The sequence below is a fragment of the Sturnira hondurensis genome, unplaced genomic scaffold (assembly GCF_014824575.4).
Source record: "Sturnira hondurensis isolate 20B ecotype Veracruz unplaced genomic scaffold, ASM1482457v3 Scaffold0020958, whole genome shotgun sequence".
In the NCBI taxonomy this organism is placed as follows: Eukaryota; Metazoa; Chordata; class Mammalia; order Chiroptera; family Phyllostomidae; genus Sturnira; species Sturnira hondurensis.
In genome coordinates, this window is record NW_028093589.1 from 432,319 (window position 1) to 449,877 (window position 17,559).

At 35.2% G+C, this 17,559-nt stretch overlaps 1 long non-coding RNA gene across 1 annotated transcript; it reads left to right on the forward strand.

The window, feature by feature from the left end:
* The first annotated feature begins 220 nt into the window (after positions 1–220).
* Positions 221–16,680, forward strand: LOC118976549 (uncharacterized). Its single transcript, XR_005064301.1, has 2 exons — positions 221–303; positions 16,034–16,680. It is a non-coding gene; the product is annotated as an uncharacterized LOC118976549 (long non-coding RNA).
* The last annotated feature ends 879 nt before the right edge of the window (positions 16,681–17,559 follow it).

A 17,559-nucleotide genomic window follows, 5' to 3' on the forward strand; every position in this document is an offset into this window, starting at 1 on the left:
GTATCGACAAGAAGCCAATTTCTCTATATTAATTTTGCATCCTGTAATTTTACTGAATTCATTTATCCTAATAGTAGCTTGTGAAATCTTCAAGGTTTTCTATATAAAGTATCCAAGTCATCTGCAAACAGTGACAGTTTTACTTCTTTATTTTCCATTTGGATGCCAGTTATTAATTTTTTAAGTAATTGCTGTGGCTATGGCTTCCAATACTATCATAAATAAAAGTGGCAAGAGTGGATATCCTTGTCTTGTTCCTGATCTCAGAGGAAAAGCTTTCAACCTTTCATCACTGAGTTTGGTGTAAGTTATGGGTTTGTTACATATGGCCTTTATTATGTTAGGGTATGTTTCTTCTATAACCACTTTGTTGAAAACTATTATCATAAATGGATTTAGAAATTTTCATATGCTTTTTCTGCATCTATTGATATGATCATATGATTTTTATGCTTTGTTTTGTTAATATGTATCATAGTGATTGATTTGCAGATTTTGAATATTTAGGGTTTCTTATACATAATATCATGTAAACTACAAATAGAGATAGATAGTTTTACTTTTTCCTTTCCAATTTGAGTGCCTTTTTTTCTTTTTCTTGCCTAATTGGTCTGGATAGGTCTTATGGTACTATGTTAAATAAAACTGGCATAGAGTGGGCATCCTTCTATTGCTCCTGATCATAGAGGAAAAACTGATTTTCTTTTTTTTCGATCATGTAGAGAAATTTTATTAATTTTTAAATTGTGTATTCCTGTAATGGGATTGTCCCAATTTCTTTTTTTCCCTTTTGCCTCCCTCTACTCAGCCGATCCCTCTTGCTCACAGACAATCCCTTCCCCATTGTCCATGCATCATTCATACATGTTCTTTGACTAGTCCCTTCCCCTTGCTTCTGCCATTCCCCCTCTCCCTCCTCCCCTGTTATAGCTATCAGCCTGTTCCATGTTTCCATGCCTCTGGTTCTATTTTTCTCATTAGTTTATGTTGTTCATTGGATTCCAGTTATTAGTGAGGTCACATGGTATTTGTCTTTCACTGCCTGGCTTATTTAGCATAATACTCTCCAGTTCCACCAATGCTATTGCAAAATGTAGCACTTCTTTCTTTCTGCCACATAGTATTCCATTGTATAAATGTACCACAGTTTTTAAATTCACTCATCTGCTGATGGGCACTTGGGCTGTTTCCAACACTTAGCTATTGTAGATAGCACTGCTATGAATTTTGGAGTGCATAGATTCTTTTGAATTGGTGTTTCAAGATTTTTAGGGTATAACCCAAGCAGTGGAATTGTCAGGGCAAGAGAAGTTCCAGTTTTAGTGCTTTGAGGAAATTCCTTACTGTTGTCCAGTAAGGACAACTGTTGTCCAATCCTCGCTAGCACTTACTGTTTGTTGAAAAGCTTAGATTTTTTAAAAGATTTTATTTATTTATCTTTAGAGGGGAAGAGAAGGAGAGAAATATCAATGTATGGTTGCTTCTTGTGAGTCCCCTGCCGGGAACAGGCCTACAACCCAGGCATGTGCCCTGACTGGGAATCGAACCGCGATCCTCTGGTTTGCAGGCCTGTGCTCAATCCACTGAGCTACACCAGCCAGGGCTGAAAAGCTTAGACTTTCACAGCTGAGTATAATGTTAGCTGTGGACTTGTCATACAGCATTTATTAGGCTGTAGTACATTCCTATTATATCTGCTTTGTTGGGAGTTTTTTCTTTTTTTCATAAATGGATGAGTAGCTTTGTCTAATTGTTTTTGCATCTATTGAGATGATTAAATTATTTTTATGGTTTATTTTATTTGTGGTGTGTCATATTCGTTCTTTTGTGGATGTTGAACCATCCCTGCACCACTGAAATATGTCTTTGTTGGTCTTATCATATGATCAAAAGAAATCATGTGCTGTTGAATTCAGTTTGCTAATATTTTGTTGAGGACTTTTATGTGTATTTCATCAGAAATATTTGACTGGTAATTTCTTTTTCTTGTGGTTTCCTTTTCTGATTTCAGCATCGGGTTAACACTGGCCTTGTAACCTGAGTTTGGAAGTGTTCCTTCCCCTTCTATTTTTTGGCAAAGTTTAAGAACTTGTATTAATTCATATTTTAGTGTTTGGTATAATTCGACAATGAAGCTATTTTATTTTGGACTTTTGTTGGGAAACTTATTGTTACTAGTTCAGCCTCTTTCATAGTAACTGAATTGTTCAAACTTTGTATTTTTTTCATTCGGTTTTGGAAGTTTGTATATTTAGAGCACTTACTGATTTCTATGTTTTTTTTTTCAATTTTTTTGAGTATGATTGTTCATAGTAGCCTGTTACATTTCTTTGTCTTTCTGTGTACCTGCTGTAATGTGTCCTCTTTAAATTCTGATTTTATTATTTGAGCCATCTCTATTCGTGAGCCTTGCTAAAGACTTGTCTATTCTATTTTTCTTTTTGAAGAATCAGCTATTAGTTAAACTTATCGTTCCTATTTTCTTTTCAGTGTCTATTTGATTTATTTCACTCTAACCTTTCTTATTTCTTTCATGCTAAGAGGACTTAGTTTGTTCTTTGTCTAGTTCCTTGAGGTATAAAGTTAGTTCGTTAATGTGAGATCTTTCTTGTTTCTTAACAGCAGTGTTTATTGCTATGTTCCTTCCTGTTAAAACTGCTTTTGTTGGCCCTGGCAGGAAGGTCAGTTGGTTAGAGCAATGTCCCAATACAACGACGTTGCAGATTTTGTCGGGAAACATTCTTGTATGAGCCAATGAATACATAAATAAGCAAAACAACAAATCAATATTCTCTCTTTCTCTCAAGTCAATGAATAAAAAATTAAAATTAAAAAACTTCATGCCATAAAATTTAGTGTATCTTATTTCAAATTTCATTTGTCTTGAGATTTAAAAAAATTTCTCTTTTGATTTACTCTTTGGCCCATCAAATTTTTAGTCACATGCTATTAGGCTCTGTATATTTGTAGATTTTCCAGTATTTCTTTTATAATTGCTTTGTACTTTCATACCATTTTTATCTAAAAAGATCATTGGCATGATTTCAGTTTCCTTCAATTATTAATTATTGTTTTCTCTTTGAAAATATGATCTATCTTAGAAAATATTCCATGTTTTCTTGAGAAAAACATGTGTTCTGGTTTTGGATGGAATATCTTGTAAATATTTGTTAACTGATCTAATATATTATTTAAATCAAATGTTTCACTATTATTTTATTTTTTTACTTTATTGTTATCATTGACACTATTACAAATATCCTCATTTTCCTCCCTTTGTCCATCTCCACCCAATCCCTAGCCCACCTTCCCTCTGGCCATCACCACACTGTTGTCTGTGTCTGTGGGTTATGCATATAGAATATTTGGCTAATCATTTCACCTTTTTCATCCACTCCCCACTCCTGCCTCCCCTCTGACAGCTGTCAGCCTGTTCCATGTATCCATGCCTCTGTTTCTATTTTGTTTGACAGTTTATTTTGTTCATTAGATTCCACATATAAGTGAGATCATATTGTATTTGTCTTTCTCTGACTGACTTATTTCTCTTAGCATAATAATTTCCAGGTCCATCCATACTATTACAAAAGGTAAGATTTCCTTCATTTTATGGCCATGTAGTTAGTATTCCACTGTGTAAATGTGCCACTGACTTTTTAAAAAATCCTCGCCTGAGGATATGTTTTATTCGTTTTAGAAAGAGTGGAAAGGAAAGAGAGAAACATTGATGTGAAAGAGAAATATCAATCAGTTGCCTACCATATGCACCCCAACAGGGGAACGAACCCACAACCTAGTTATATGCCCTGACCAGGAATTTAACCTGCAACCTCCTGGTGTGCAGGATGACACTCCAACCAGCTGAGCCACCCTACCATGGCTTTACCACTGCTTTTGTATTCATTCACTGATGTGCACTTGGGCTGTTTCTAGATCTTGGCTATTGTGAATAATGCTGCTATGAACATAGGAGTACATATATTTTTCAAATCGGCATTTTGGGATTCTTAGGATATATTTGTAGAAGTGGGATCTCTGGGTCAAAAGGCAGTTCCATTTTTAATTTTTTGAAAAAACTCCAGACTGTTTTCCACAGTGGCTACACTGGCCTGTATTCCCACCAACAGTGTGGTGAACAAGCATTCACTTTTCTCTACATCCTCGCCAGCACTTGTTTGTTGATTTACTGATGGTAGCCATTATGGCAGTTGTGAGATTATATCTCATTGTGGTTTTAATTTGCATCTCTCTGATGATTAGTGACATTCAGCATTTTTCAATATATCTATTGAACATCTGTATGTCCTCTTTGGAGAATTGTCTATTTAGAGCCTTTGTCCATTTTTTTAAAGATTTTATTTATTTAATTTTGACAGAGGGGAAGGGAGGGAGTAAGAGAGGGAGAGAAACACCAATGTATGGTTGCCTCTCACACACCCCCTACTGGGGACCTGGCCTGCAACCCAGCCATGTGCCCTGACTGGGAATCCAACCAGCAACCCTTTGGTTCACAAGCTGGCACTCAGTCCACTGAGCCACACCAGCCAGGGCCCTTCGTCCATTTTTTAATTGGATTGTTTGTCTTCCTGGCATTGAGTTGTATATATTCTTTTTATATTTTGGCAAATAACCCCTTATCAGATGTATAATTGGTGAATATGTTCAGCCATACAGTGGTTCCTCTTTTCATTTTGTTGGTTGGTTTTTTTTTGTTTTTTTTTTTTGTTTTTTGGCTGTGCAGAGGCTTTTTAGCTTGAAGTAGTTTGATTTGTTTACTTTTTTCCTTTGATTTCCTTGCCCTAGGAGTCATAATGGCAAAAAATATTGTTACATGAGATGTATTAGATTTTACTACCTATATTTTCTTTGAAGATTTTCATAGTTCTGTGACTTACATTTAACTGTTTTATCCATTTTGAATTTATTCTTCCAAAGGGTGTAAGTTGGTTTTATTGTATGTACCTAATTTTCTCAATACCATTTATTGGAGAGACTGTCTTTCCTCCCCTCTATGCTCTTGCTTCTTTTGTGAAATATTAATTGACCATATAGGCATGGGTTGATTTCTGACTCTTTGTTCTATTCCATTGATCTATATGCCTGTTCTTATGCCAGTACCAGGCTGTTTTGATTGCAGTGGCCTTGTAATATAGTTTCACATCACATATTGTGATACTTCCAAATTTGTTCTTCTTACTTAAGATTGCTGAGGCTATTCACCATCTTTTTTTTAGTTCAATATAAACTTTTGAAATACTTGTTCTAGATCTGTGAGATATGCTATTGGTATTCCAATAGGAATTGAATTGGACTACAGATTACTTTGGTGGTATGGACATTTTAATGATGTTAAGTCTTCTAATCCCTGAACATAGTATGTGCTTCTACTTTGTATGTTCCTCAATTTCTTGCTTCAGTGTTCTATAATTTTCCAAGTACAAGTCTTTTATACCCTCCATTAAATGTATTCCTAGGTACCTTATTTGTTTGTTTGTGTGTTTGTTATTGTTAATGTTGTAATAGTGAATGGGATTGTTTTCTTAGTTTTGCTTTCTGATAGTTCATTACTGGTGTATGAAAATGTCCCTGAGCCCTGGCTGGTGTGGCTCAGTGGATTGAGTGCCAACCTACAAACCAAAGGGTCACTGATTTGATTCCCAGTCAGGGCATGTGTCTGGGTTGCAAGCCAGGTCCTCAGTGGGGGACATACGAGAAGCTACCACACATTGATGTTTCTCTCCCTTTCTCTTCCCTTTCCCCTCTATCTAAAAATAAATAAATTAAAAATCTTTAAAAAAGAAAATGTCCCTGATATCTGAATTTAATTTTGTATTTTGCTACTTTGCCAAATTCATTGATTAGATCTAGTAGTTTTCATTGGAGTCTTTAGGCTTTTCTATGTGCAACTTCATGTCATCGGTGAATAAAGATAGTTTTACTTCCTCCTATCCAATTTGGATGCCTTTTATTTCTTCTAGTCTGATTGCTGTGGCTGGTACTTCCAACACTATGTTCAATAAGAGTGATGAAACTGGACATCCCTTTTTCATTCCTGACCTTAAGGGAAAGACATTTAGTTTTTTTCCCATTTAGTTTGGCTGTGGGTTATCCATATCTGGCCTTTATTACATTGAAGTATGTTCCCTCTATTTCCACTTTACTGAGAGTTTTTATTATGTATAAGCTTTGGATATTAACACATGCTTTTCTGGGTCTATTGGCATGATTATGTGGTTTTTATCCTTCATTTTTAATGTGTTATATCACATTTATTGATTTGGGGATAGTGTACCAATCTTGAGTCCTCAGGATAAATCTCAGTTGATCATAGTGTGTGACCTTTATAATGTATTGCTGGATCTGGTTAGCAAATAGTTTTTGAGGATTTTAGCACCCATGTTTATCAAGGATATTGGCCTATGATTTTCTTTCTTGGTGTTTCTTATCTGGTTTTGCAATTAGGAGAATGCTGGCCTCATAAAAGGAGCTTAGAAGTCTTCTCTCGTCTTGGGTTTTTGGAATTGTTTGAGGAGAATAGGTGTCAGTACTTCTTGAATGTTTGGTAAAATTCATCGGTGAAGCCATCCGATCCAGAACTTTTATTTATTAGGAGTTTTTGGATGACTGCTCCAATTTCACTAGTTGTAATCTGTCTATTCAGATTCTCTGATTGTTCCTAATTCAGTTTTGGAAGCTGTAGATTTCTAGAAATTCATCAATGTTTTCTAGTTTGTCCAATATGTTGGCATATTATTGTTCATATTATTTTCTTTTAAAAATATTTTATTAATTTTTTATAGAGAGAGGAAGGGAGAGAGAAAGAGAGGGAGAGAAACATCAATGTGTGCTTGCCTCTTACATGTGACCTAGGTTCCTATTAGGCTCTTATTAGGTTCCTAGGTTCCTATTAAGAACCTAGCCTGCAACCAGGCATGTGCCCTGACTGGGAATCAAAGCAGGCCAGCATTCAGTCCACCGAGTCACAAGTTTTTCTTGTGATTGATTTCTGGTGTCAAAAACCATTGTGGTCAGAGAAGATGCTTGATATGATTTCAATCTTCTTAAATTTATTGAAGCTCATTTTGTTTCCCAACATGTGGTCTTTCCTAGAAAATGTTCCACATGCACTTGAAAAGAATGTATATTTTGCTGCTTTAGGGTAAAATGCTCTTAAAATATTAATTAAATCCATATGATCTAGTGTGTCATTTAAGGTAGCCATTTCCTTTTTGATTTTTCTGCCTGGAAGATCTACCCATTGATGTCAGTGAGGTATTAAAATCCCCTACTTTGACTGTATTACTGTCAATCTCTCCTTTTATGTCCAACAAGATTTTCTTTATATATTTAGGTGTTCCTATATTAGGTGCATAAATATTTACTAGCTATATCCTCTGGTTGGATTGCTCCTTTTATCATTATTTAGGGTCCTTTTTTTGTCTCTTACTGTAGCCTTTGTATTAAAGTATATTTGTCAGAAAAAAGTATTGTCTACCCCAGCTATTTTTCCATTTCTATTTGAATGGAATATCTTTTTCTATTCCTTTACTTTTTAATTTGTGTGTCTTTCATTCTGAAGTGGATCTCTTGTAGACAATATATATATGGATCTTGCTTTCCTATCCATTCAGCTACTGTATGTCTTTTGAATGGAGAATTTAAGACATTTACATTTAAAGGGATTATTGATAGGTACATACTTATTGCCCTTTGTATATTTTAACTCTGTTCTTCTGTTTTTATTTTTTTGTGTGTCCTCTTCCTCTTCTTCTCCATCTCTTTGCCATCCTCCTCCTCCTCCCTCTTCTTCATCTTCTTCCTTCTTCAAGCAGGCCCTTTAACATTTCTTGCAATACTGGTGGGTGGTAACAAACTTCTTTAGCTTTTTCAATTTCAAATTTTTTTCTTCAATTTTAAATGATAACCTGGCTGGGTAAAGTAGCCTTGGTTGTAGGTCTTTGCTCTTCATCACTTTGAATAGTTCATGCCAATCTCTTCTGGGTTTAAATATCTGTTAAGAAATCAGCTAACAGTCTTATGGGAGTTCCCTTGTAGATAATTAACTGCTTTTCTCTTGTGGCTTTTAAGATTGTCTCTTTGTCTTTAACCTTTGCCATTTTAATTATGATGTGTCTTTGTGTAGGCCTGTTTCTATTCATCTTGCTTGTGTTTGTCTGTGCTTCCTGGACTTTTGTGTCTTTTTCCTTGACCAGGTTAAGGAAATTTTTGGTCATTATTTCTTCAAATAGTTTCTCTATTTTTGCTTGCTCCTTTCTCCTTCTGGTACGCATATGATGTGGATATTGTTATGCTTCATGTTGTCCCAAAGTTCCTTCAAACTATCCTCACTCTTTTAAATTCTTTTTTTCTTTTTGCTACTCTGATGGTTTTTTTTCTTCCTTGTCTTTTAAAATTGCTGATTTAATTCTCTGCTTCATTCAACCTGCTTTTTATTCCTTTCAGTGTATTCTTGATGTCAGATAAGGTATTTTTCATTTGAAACTGGTTCTTTTTCATGGTTTCTATGTCCTCTTTTATGCTGTTGTAGTTTTCGCTAAGTTCTTGAACATCTTTATAACCATTACTTTGAACTCCATATCTTATAAATTGCTCACCTCCATTACATTTAGCTCTTTTTCTTGATATTCCTCCTGTTCTTTTATTTTGAGTCTGTTTCTTTGTCTCCCCATGTTGGCTGTCTTTTTGTATTTGTTTCTATGTATTAGATAGATCTTCTGTGACTCCCCATCTTTGTGGCATGGCAGTAGTAGTAGATACCCTATGGTGCAGTCTCCTTGATCTCCTGAACTGGGGGCTCTAGGAATGTTCCTTGTGTGAGTTATGTGAGCACTTCTGTTTTAACTGAGTTTTGATTGCTGTTGTCTGGTTCGTTTGTGCTATCGACCCTCAGGCTATCTGAATGTGAGGCTCAACCCTGACCAAGCTGCTGTGCAGATGCAGTCTTGATGAGCCTTCTTCTAATAAGTCTTTGGTTATAAGACTCTTCTTCAGCTAGTCTTTAGTTAGTTATTCAGGGTGATTATTATTTAACTTAGTTGTATTTCCAGTTTGGTCCTGGGAGAAGGTGAGTATAAGATCTACCAGCTCTGACACCATCTTGAAAGTCCTCAAATGTTTGATTATTAATTTTCTGTCTAGATGATTTATTCTTTGTTAAAATTGGGTTATTGGAATCCCCTAGTCTTGTTGTATACTATTTTTCAGTTTATGTCTGCTAACATTGCATTATATAATTATTTGTCCCTGTGTTGGCTACATTAATATTTATAAATATTATATCCACCTGTTAGATTGACCCCTTTATCATGATATAATAACTTTGTTTGTTATGAATGCCTTTTTTCTTAAAGTCTATATTTTTTAATGATATAACTTTTCTAGTTTTCTTTGATTTCCATTTTCATGGAACATCTAATTACATACCTTCATTTTCAGTCTGTTTCCTTAAAGCTAAAATGCATCTCCTGTTGGCAGCATATAGTTGAGTCTTGTTTTTTAATCTACTTAGGCACTCCTTTTTTTAAGAAAAAGTAGTTAATTTACATTTGAAGTAATTATTGATATGAATTTATTGACATTTTGTTATTTATTGGCTGTTTTGTATTTTAGCGTTCCAGTTGCTTTAATTATTGCCTTCTTTGTTGAATTTATGATTTTTTGTAATGGTATTATTTGATTACATTCTCTTTATACTTTTTGAATCTATCATAGTCTTTTGCTCTGTAGTTTTCATGAAAATTATATAAAGCATCTTATAGATTTAACATTCTCTTATGAAAATAACAATTTCCATAATACAAAAAACCTTTTTTATTGCATATTGAATAATAATTATTGTAGCTATAGTTATTTTTAGTAGTCTTGTTCTTTATTATTGGAGTTAAGTGCTAACATTCCATTGTTACAGTATTTGAGTAGTCTGAGCTTTACTGTATATACACCTTTACCAGTGTGTTGTACATTTTCATGTTACTAATTAATCTTTATAGTTTGTAGAACTTCTTTCAGCATTTATTGTATGAAAGATCTAGTGCTAATGAATTCTCTAAGCTTTTGTTTGTCTCTGAGAGTCTTTACCCTTCATTTCTGAAGGACAGCTTTGTTAATTTGAGTATTCATGGTGGCAGGTTTTTTTTCTTTTCTCTTTTTTTGAGTTTTTGAAAAAATTTGATTGTATTTTTCCCATTACCATTTAGTCCCCTTATATCTCCTACCCCCACAATCACCACACTGCTCTCCACATTTGTGAATCCTTTTTCCTTTTTGCTCAATCCCTCTACCTCCTACCTTCTCCACCTCCTTATCTGTCATCCTGCTCTCCATGAGTCTCTCTCTATTTTGCTTGTTAGTTCAATTTGTTCATTAGATCCCACATAAGAGTGAAATCATATGGTATTTGTCTCTTTTTGACTGGCTTATTTTACTTAGCGTAATGTCCTCCATGTCCATCCATGCTGTTCCAAAAGGCAAAGTTTTCTTCTTTTTTATGGCCAAGTTCTATTCCATTGTGTAAATGTCCATAGTTGTTTTACCCACTCATCTACTGATGGGCACTTGGGCTGCTTCCATATCTTGGTGATTGTAAATAACGCTGCAATGAGCATCACTATGCTTAAGTGGTGCTTATGTTCTTTCAAATTAGTGTTCTGGATTCCTTTGGATATACACTCTCATATTCCCAGAAGTGGGATGATTGGATCAAAAGACAGATCCATTTTTAACTTTTTTGAAGTATCTCCGTACTGCTTTCCATAGTGGCTACACCAATCTGCATTCCCACCAACAGTGCAAATGGGTAGCCCTTTCTCCACATCCTCACCAGCACATGTTTGTTGATTTATTGATGATAGCCATTCTGACAGGTGTGAGGTGATATCTCATTGTAGTTTTAATTTGCATTTCTCTGATAATTAGAAAACAATACTTTTTCAATGTCACTGAGACTTCCACAAACCTTTTGCAGCTCCAAAACTGTCAGTCTCCTTCTGTCTTTACCTTCCCCCATGCTTAACATTGATTACATGGTCTATTATTAAAATCTTTCTCTTGGAAAAAATTATCTGTTCTCCTCTTCTTCTCTTTCACCTGGCTGTTGCAATCCCAGGTCTGGATTGACCTAAACCATCTACCTCTGCTAACCCTTGAACAATTTAGCCTTCCTGGAAGGTTGGGAACACCCTGAATTCATGATTACTCACTTCAAATAGTCACTCAACTCACTTTCTGCTAATAACACCACATTGGTCCATCATGAGAATTTCATACCTTCTCATTCTACCAAACCTTAGACTGCCAATTCTCCCTCCCTTCATGCTCACCCAATGCTTTATGCTTCCTATAAGAAACAAAGACCTTTAACAGGAATTCCCTCATCTTTCAGCAAGATATTTACAAATCAGCCTACATCTGCCTGCATTTTCTTCTCTGTTTCTGCTAAAACAGAACAAATATCTCTTTCTGCCAAAGGTCTGTTTTTCCACACATACTGTGTATTCTATTCCTTACTATCTTCTCAGGGACCTTGCTCCATTTTTTAAAAAATCTGATTACTATATCTTCAGCCTTTTCTTCTACTCTAATTCTTTTTTATTACTGTTGTTCAAGTACAGTTGTCTCCATTTTCTCACCACCACTTTCCCCCACACCTCCCACCTCAATCCTTACCCACTTTGGATTTGTCCATGGGTCCTTTATACATGTTCCCTGAGGATCCTTCCCCTTCTTTCCCCCATTACCCACTCCTACCTCCCCTCTAGTTACTGTCAGTTTGTTCTTAATTTCATTGTCTCTGATTATATTTTGCTTGCTTTTTTCTTTTGTTAATAATGGTTCTACTTGTAAGTGACATCATATGGTATTTGCCTTTCACCCCCTGGCTTACTTCATTTAGCATAATGCTCTCTAGTTCCACCCATGCTGTTGCAAAGGGTAGGAGCTCCTTTCTTTCTGCTGCATAGTATTTCACTGCATAAATGTACCATAGTTTTTGGATCCACTCATTGACTGATGGGCACCTGGGTTGCTTCCAGCACCTGGCTATGATAAATTGTGCTGCTATGAACATTGGGGTGCATAGCTTCGTTTGAATTGGTGTTTCAGGATCCTTAGGATATAATCCCTGTAGTGGAATTGCTAGGTGAAAAGGCAATTCCATTTTTAGTTTTTTTTTGAGGAAATTCCATACTAATTTTCACAGTGTTTGCACCCGTCTGCATTCCCACGAACAGTGTACAAGGGTTCCATTTTCTCCACAACCTCACCAAATCAACTTGTTTGTTGATTTGTTTATAATGGCCATTCTGACTAGTGTGAAGTGGTATTTCATTGTGATTTTAATTTGCATGTCTCTGATGGCTATTGATGCTGAGCATCCTTGCATGTGTTTCAGGGCCCTCTATATGTCTTCCTTGGCTAAGTGTCTGTTCAGGTCCTTTGCCCATTTTTAAACATCGTTTTTAAAATATTTTATTTATTTATTTTTAGACAGAGGGAAAAGTAGGGAGAAAGAGAGGGAGATAAACATCAGTGTATGGTTGCAGTTCTCATGCCCCGCACCAGGGAACTTGGCCTGCAACCCAGGCATGTTCCCTGACTGGGAATAGAACTAGCAAACCTTTGGTTTTCAGGCTGGTGCTCAGTCTACTGAGCCATACCCCGAGGGCCTTTGCCTATTTTTAATGGGGTTGTTTGACTTCCTGGAGTGAAGTCATCTGAGTTCTTTATATATTTTGGAGATCAAACCCTTGTCCAAGATATCATTGGTAAATATAGTTTCCCATACAGTTGGGCCCTTTTTCTTCTTGCTGATGTTTTCTTTAGCCATGCAGAAGCTTTTTGTTTTGATGAAGTCCCATTTGTTTATTCTTTCCTTTATGTCCCTTGCTCTAGGGGACATATCAGTTAAAATATTGCTGCATGGAATAGCTGAGATTTTCCTGCCTATGTTCTTCTCTAGAACTTTTATGGTATCATGACTATATTTAAGTCTTTAATCCGTCCTGAGTTTATTTTTGTGTATGGTATAAGTTGGTGGTCTAGTTTCATTTTTTTTAAAGATTTTATTTATTTATATATCTTTAGAGGGGAAGGAGAGAGGGAGAGAAACATCAATGTATGGTTGCCTTTTGTGCGTCCCCTGCTGGTAGTTAGCCTGCAAGGAACCGGCCTGCAACCCAGGCATCTGCCCTGGCTGGGAATTGAACCGCAATCGTCTGGTTCACAGGCCCACGCTCAATCCACTGAGCTACGCCAGCCAGGGCTCTAGTTTCATTTTTTTGCATGAAGCTATCCAGATCTCCCAACACCATTTGTTGAAGAGGCTATTTTTACTTCATTTTATGCTTCTGCCCCTCTGTTGAATATTATTTGACCATAGAGACTTGGGTTTATTTCTGTTCCATTGATCTATGTGTCTGTTCTTATGCCAGTACCAGACTGTTTTGATTACAGTAGCATTATAATGTAGTTTGATGTCAGGTATGGTGATCCCTTCTACTTTGCTCTTTTTTTTCCCAAAATTGCAGCCACTATTCAGGGTCCTTTATGGTTCCATATAAATTTTTGAAATGTTCATTATATATCTGTGAAATACATCATTGGTATTTTAATAGGAATTGTGTTGAATCTGTAGATTGCTTTGGGTAGTATGGACATTTTGATGATGTTGATTTTTTCCAATCCATGAACATGGTATATGCTTACATTTGTTTGTGTCTTCCTTAATTTGTTTCTTCAGAGTTGTACAGTTTTCTAACTACAGGTCTTTTACCACCTTGGTAACGTTTATTCTTAGGTACTTCATTTTTCTTGTTGCTATATCAAATGGATTTTTCCCCTGATTTCTGTTTCTGATATTTTGTTGTTGGTGTACAAAAATGCCTTCAATTTCTGAATATTGTCTTTGTATCCCACTGTTTTTGCTTAATTCACTTATTAGATTGAGTTGGTTTTTGGTGGAGTCTATAGGGTTTTCTATGTACACTATCATGTCATCTGCAAACAATGAAAGTTTTGCTTCTTTCTTTCCAATTTGGATGCATTTTATTTCTTTTTCTTGTCTGATTGCTGTGGCTAAGAGTTCTAGTACTATGTTGAATAGACGTGGTGAAAGCGGACATCCTTGTCTTGTTCCTGATCTTAGTGGGAAATCTTTCCATTTTTGCCTGGTCAGTATGATGCTGGCTACAGGTTTTTCATATATGACCTTTATTATGTTGGTGTATGCTCCCTCTACTCTCACTTTGCTGAGTGTTTTTATCATAAATGGGTGCTGTACCTTATCGAATGCTTTTAATGCATCTAATGATATGATCATGTGATTTTTGTCTTTCTCTTTGTTTATGTGATGTATTATGTTTCTTGATTTGTGAATCCTGTACCATCCTTGCATCCCTAGGATGAATCCTACTTGATCAAGGTGTATGATCTTTTTAATGTATTGCTGGATGAAGGTCACCAATATTTTGTTAAGGACTTTTGTGTGTATGTTCAACAGCAATATTGGCCTAAAGTTTTCTTTCTTTGTTGTGTCTTTATCTGGTTTGGGGATTAGGATGATGCTGGCCTCACAAAAAGAGTTTGGGAGTCATCTCTCTTCATGGAAATTTTGGAATAGTCTGAGAAAGATATGTATAAGCTCTTCTCTAAATGTTTTGTAAAATTCTCCCGTGAAACTGTCTGGTCCAGGGCATTTGTGTGCTGGGAGTTTTCTGATTATTGCTTCAGTTTCACTAGCGGTTATCAGTATGTTCAGGCTTTCTGCTTCTTTTTGATTCAATTTCGAAGATTGCATTTCCTAGATATTTGTAAAGTGTGTGCTCTTTGATTCATATTTCATTTATGGAACCTGTGGAGATACTCCCACATATGAACACATATGCTTCATTGTATGTAACAAAAATGTTCCAAGGGTACTAAGTACTTTTAAACAAAGTAACAGCTAAGTAAAGTATCACTTAGAATGTCCCTTGGTATGTGGTGTTATACAAATATTTTGTGTTGTTTTGTCATTTTAATATTATTTTCTTTACCTTGCATTTCCAAGCAGATTGTAAGCTTTCTGAAGTCAGAAGCATTGTTCATGTTTCTCTTTTATCTTGAATGACAAGAATAATATTCTGCATGTAACAGATGTTCAGAAAAGTGATTATTAAATTAACCAACTATTAATTGGACCCCTGCTATGATACAAAAGCATTCATCAGGTTCGAAAGCCTAAAGATGAGTAAAACAGACTTTTGAGAAAAAAATTATGCTGTTATACAATGTAATGTTTTGACAAAGTTGAAATATTGGGATAGACCTATTTTAATATAGAAAAATTATTTAAACATTATTAAGTGGTTTGAAACAAATTGCAGAATGATGTATATGATATAATTTATATTCAAAACCTCTTGTCTAAAAGTGTATTACTTAAGTACCTTCTCTTGAGATATAAATAAATAGAAAAAGGTCTAAAAAGAACTGATACTTGAGTTTTCTTCATGAGGATAGGCTGGCTGAAGAAAGACAAAATTGGTGTGAAGAGTAATTTTGTCTATGTTGTTTGGATTATATGCAGTTAAATTATACTCATGTATTACTTGTGTATATAAACAAATATAGATGTTCTAAATAATATGAGAATGTGTTCATGGCTAATGGGGGAAGAATGAGACTAGAGACCGATTATGAAAGCTTAAAAATATCAAGACACACAGATGTAGATATCCCAGTACTTTTCTCAGTGAAGGATGCCTAAGGTGATAGAAATATCTGGTCTACATGACAGATATAACTTCATTGTATAGGCAACTACATTAGGTATAAGTCATGAAGCCAGTTATCAGCATCCTATGAATTTTTTTATGTTTAAGAAGAAATGCTCTAGTAACTTTGCTTCCATTGTAATCTGCTTAGAAGAGAAAGTGGGATGTTATCCTCATAACAGATATATTTGATGTGCATGATAATTGCATTTCTCGATATATGGTAAATAAATAAATTGCCATTCTCATTTTATGTCTTTCAGTATTATGATGTAATCAGTGGAGTACCATCTCCTGGTTTGGATGAATTCTGGGACATGACCAAGATCAGGCTGTACACCTCTAAGATTGAAGACCGTGGCCTGGATCGTGGTGAACTCACCAAAGCAAATAATACCTGTGAGATGTCCCTGCAGCAGCCTATCAGTGCTCTCTTTTGATGACACCCAGACCTTACTATTTAACTTTGAATTTCTATAAGTCCATTATAGTCACAATAAATTTTGTCTCTCGTTGCTGTGTTAATTTTGTATGACTACTATCTAGTAAATTGTGACTTTTTGGGAAATGTTTCATAATAATTCCCAATATAAATATTACTGAAATTGGTGTCAAAACATGATCTTCTTCCTACAAATGGCCATTCACTCATACTTGGTAGTATGAAAGTATTGAAAGTGTATGTGGGAGGATATGGGGTAAAATTTGAAAGAGAATTATGTTTCCAAAATATTCTTTTCACTTTACTGTCAAATTTTCTATGGTATTTATATATGTGGTCTTTGATATCCATTATTCAACATCTTAAGTGTTTTCCTGGTCAAGATAGTTGGTATGCTTATTATTTGTAATTTTCTACTTCATTTCTAAAATACACAAATAGGAAATCTTAATTAAAAGCATTAATAAATATTGTGGTGGAAAATATAAGAATTAGAAAACCTCAGTCAGTAACTTTCAATATTTCATATAGTTCAAAGTTGTTCAGAAGTTTGATGAAAAATTGAAGTTAATTTTGGGGAGACCTTTTCATTAAATAATGTAGTAGAAGTACAATAATTTAAACTATATATTACTCATAGCAATATGTACATAAGTCAGTGTAACAGGATATAAAATCCAGAAATAAACACAGGTTTATCTAAGAATTTAAAGATAGCATTTCAAAGTAGTGGAGAAGGGCTGAATTATTCATTAAACTGTGTTAAGAACATCTGGTTGATCATGTGGGAAAAAGTTAGCTCTCCCTCCTTGTACCATACATTTAAATGAGACATCAAGTCTCAAAAATATTAGAAGGAAACTTTGATAAATATTTATGTTATTGTAGAATTGGCATGAACCCATAGATAAAAATAATTCAGTCTTTCAAAACTTATTCATTAAATACTTACAATGAGACATGCTATAGCAAGTACTGGGCCTATCATGGTAAGATAGCAATCAGTACAACTTAGTCTCTCATGGAGGGCATATCATTAAACAAGTTATAATGTATGGCTGGATCCATGTGCTCAAGTTGCCCTCAGACATTTCTCGTTATCTGCCAGGTCAGCTTTCTTTGCTTACTTTGTTTTTAGCCAGGCTATCTTTTCCTATTGAGAAAGATGGCATCCCAGCAGCTTCAGGATTACATTACATTAAGCTCACACATTCAGAAGAAGAGGTGGTATCTTTCTCAACTCCACATATAAGTAGCTCAAAAAATACTTTGTTTGACTCTATTTGGATAATATATCAGCTTATAGATGAGTCACTATCTACCAGAGTAGGTGCTCCTACTGGACAG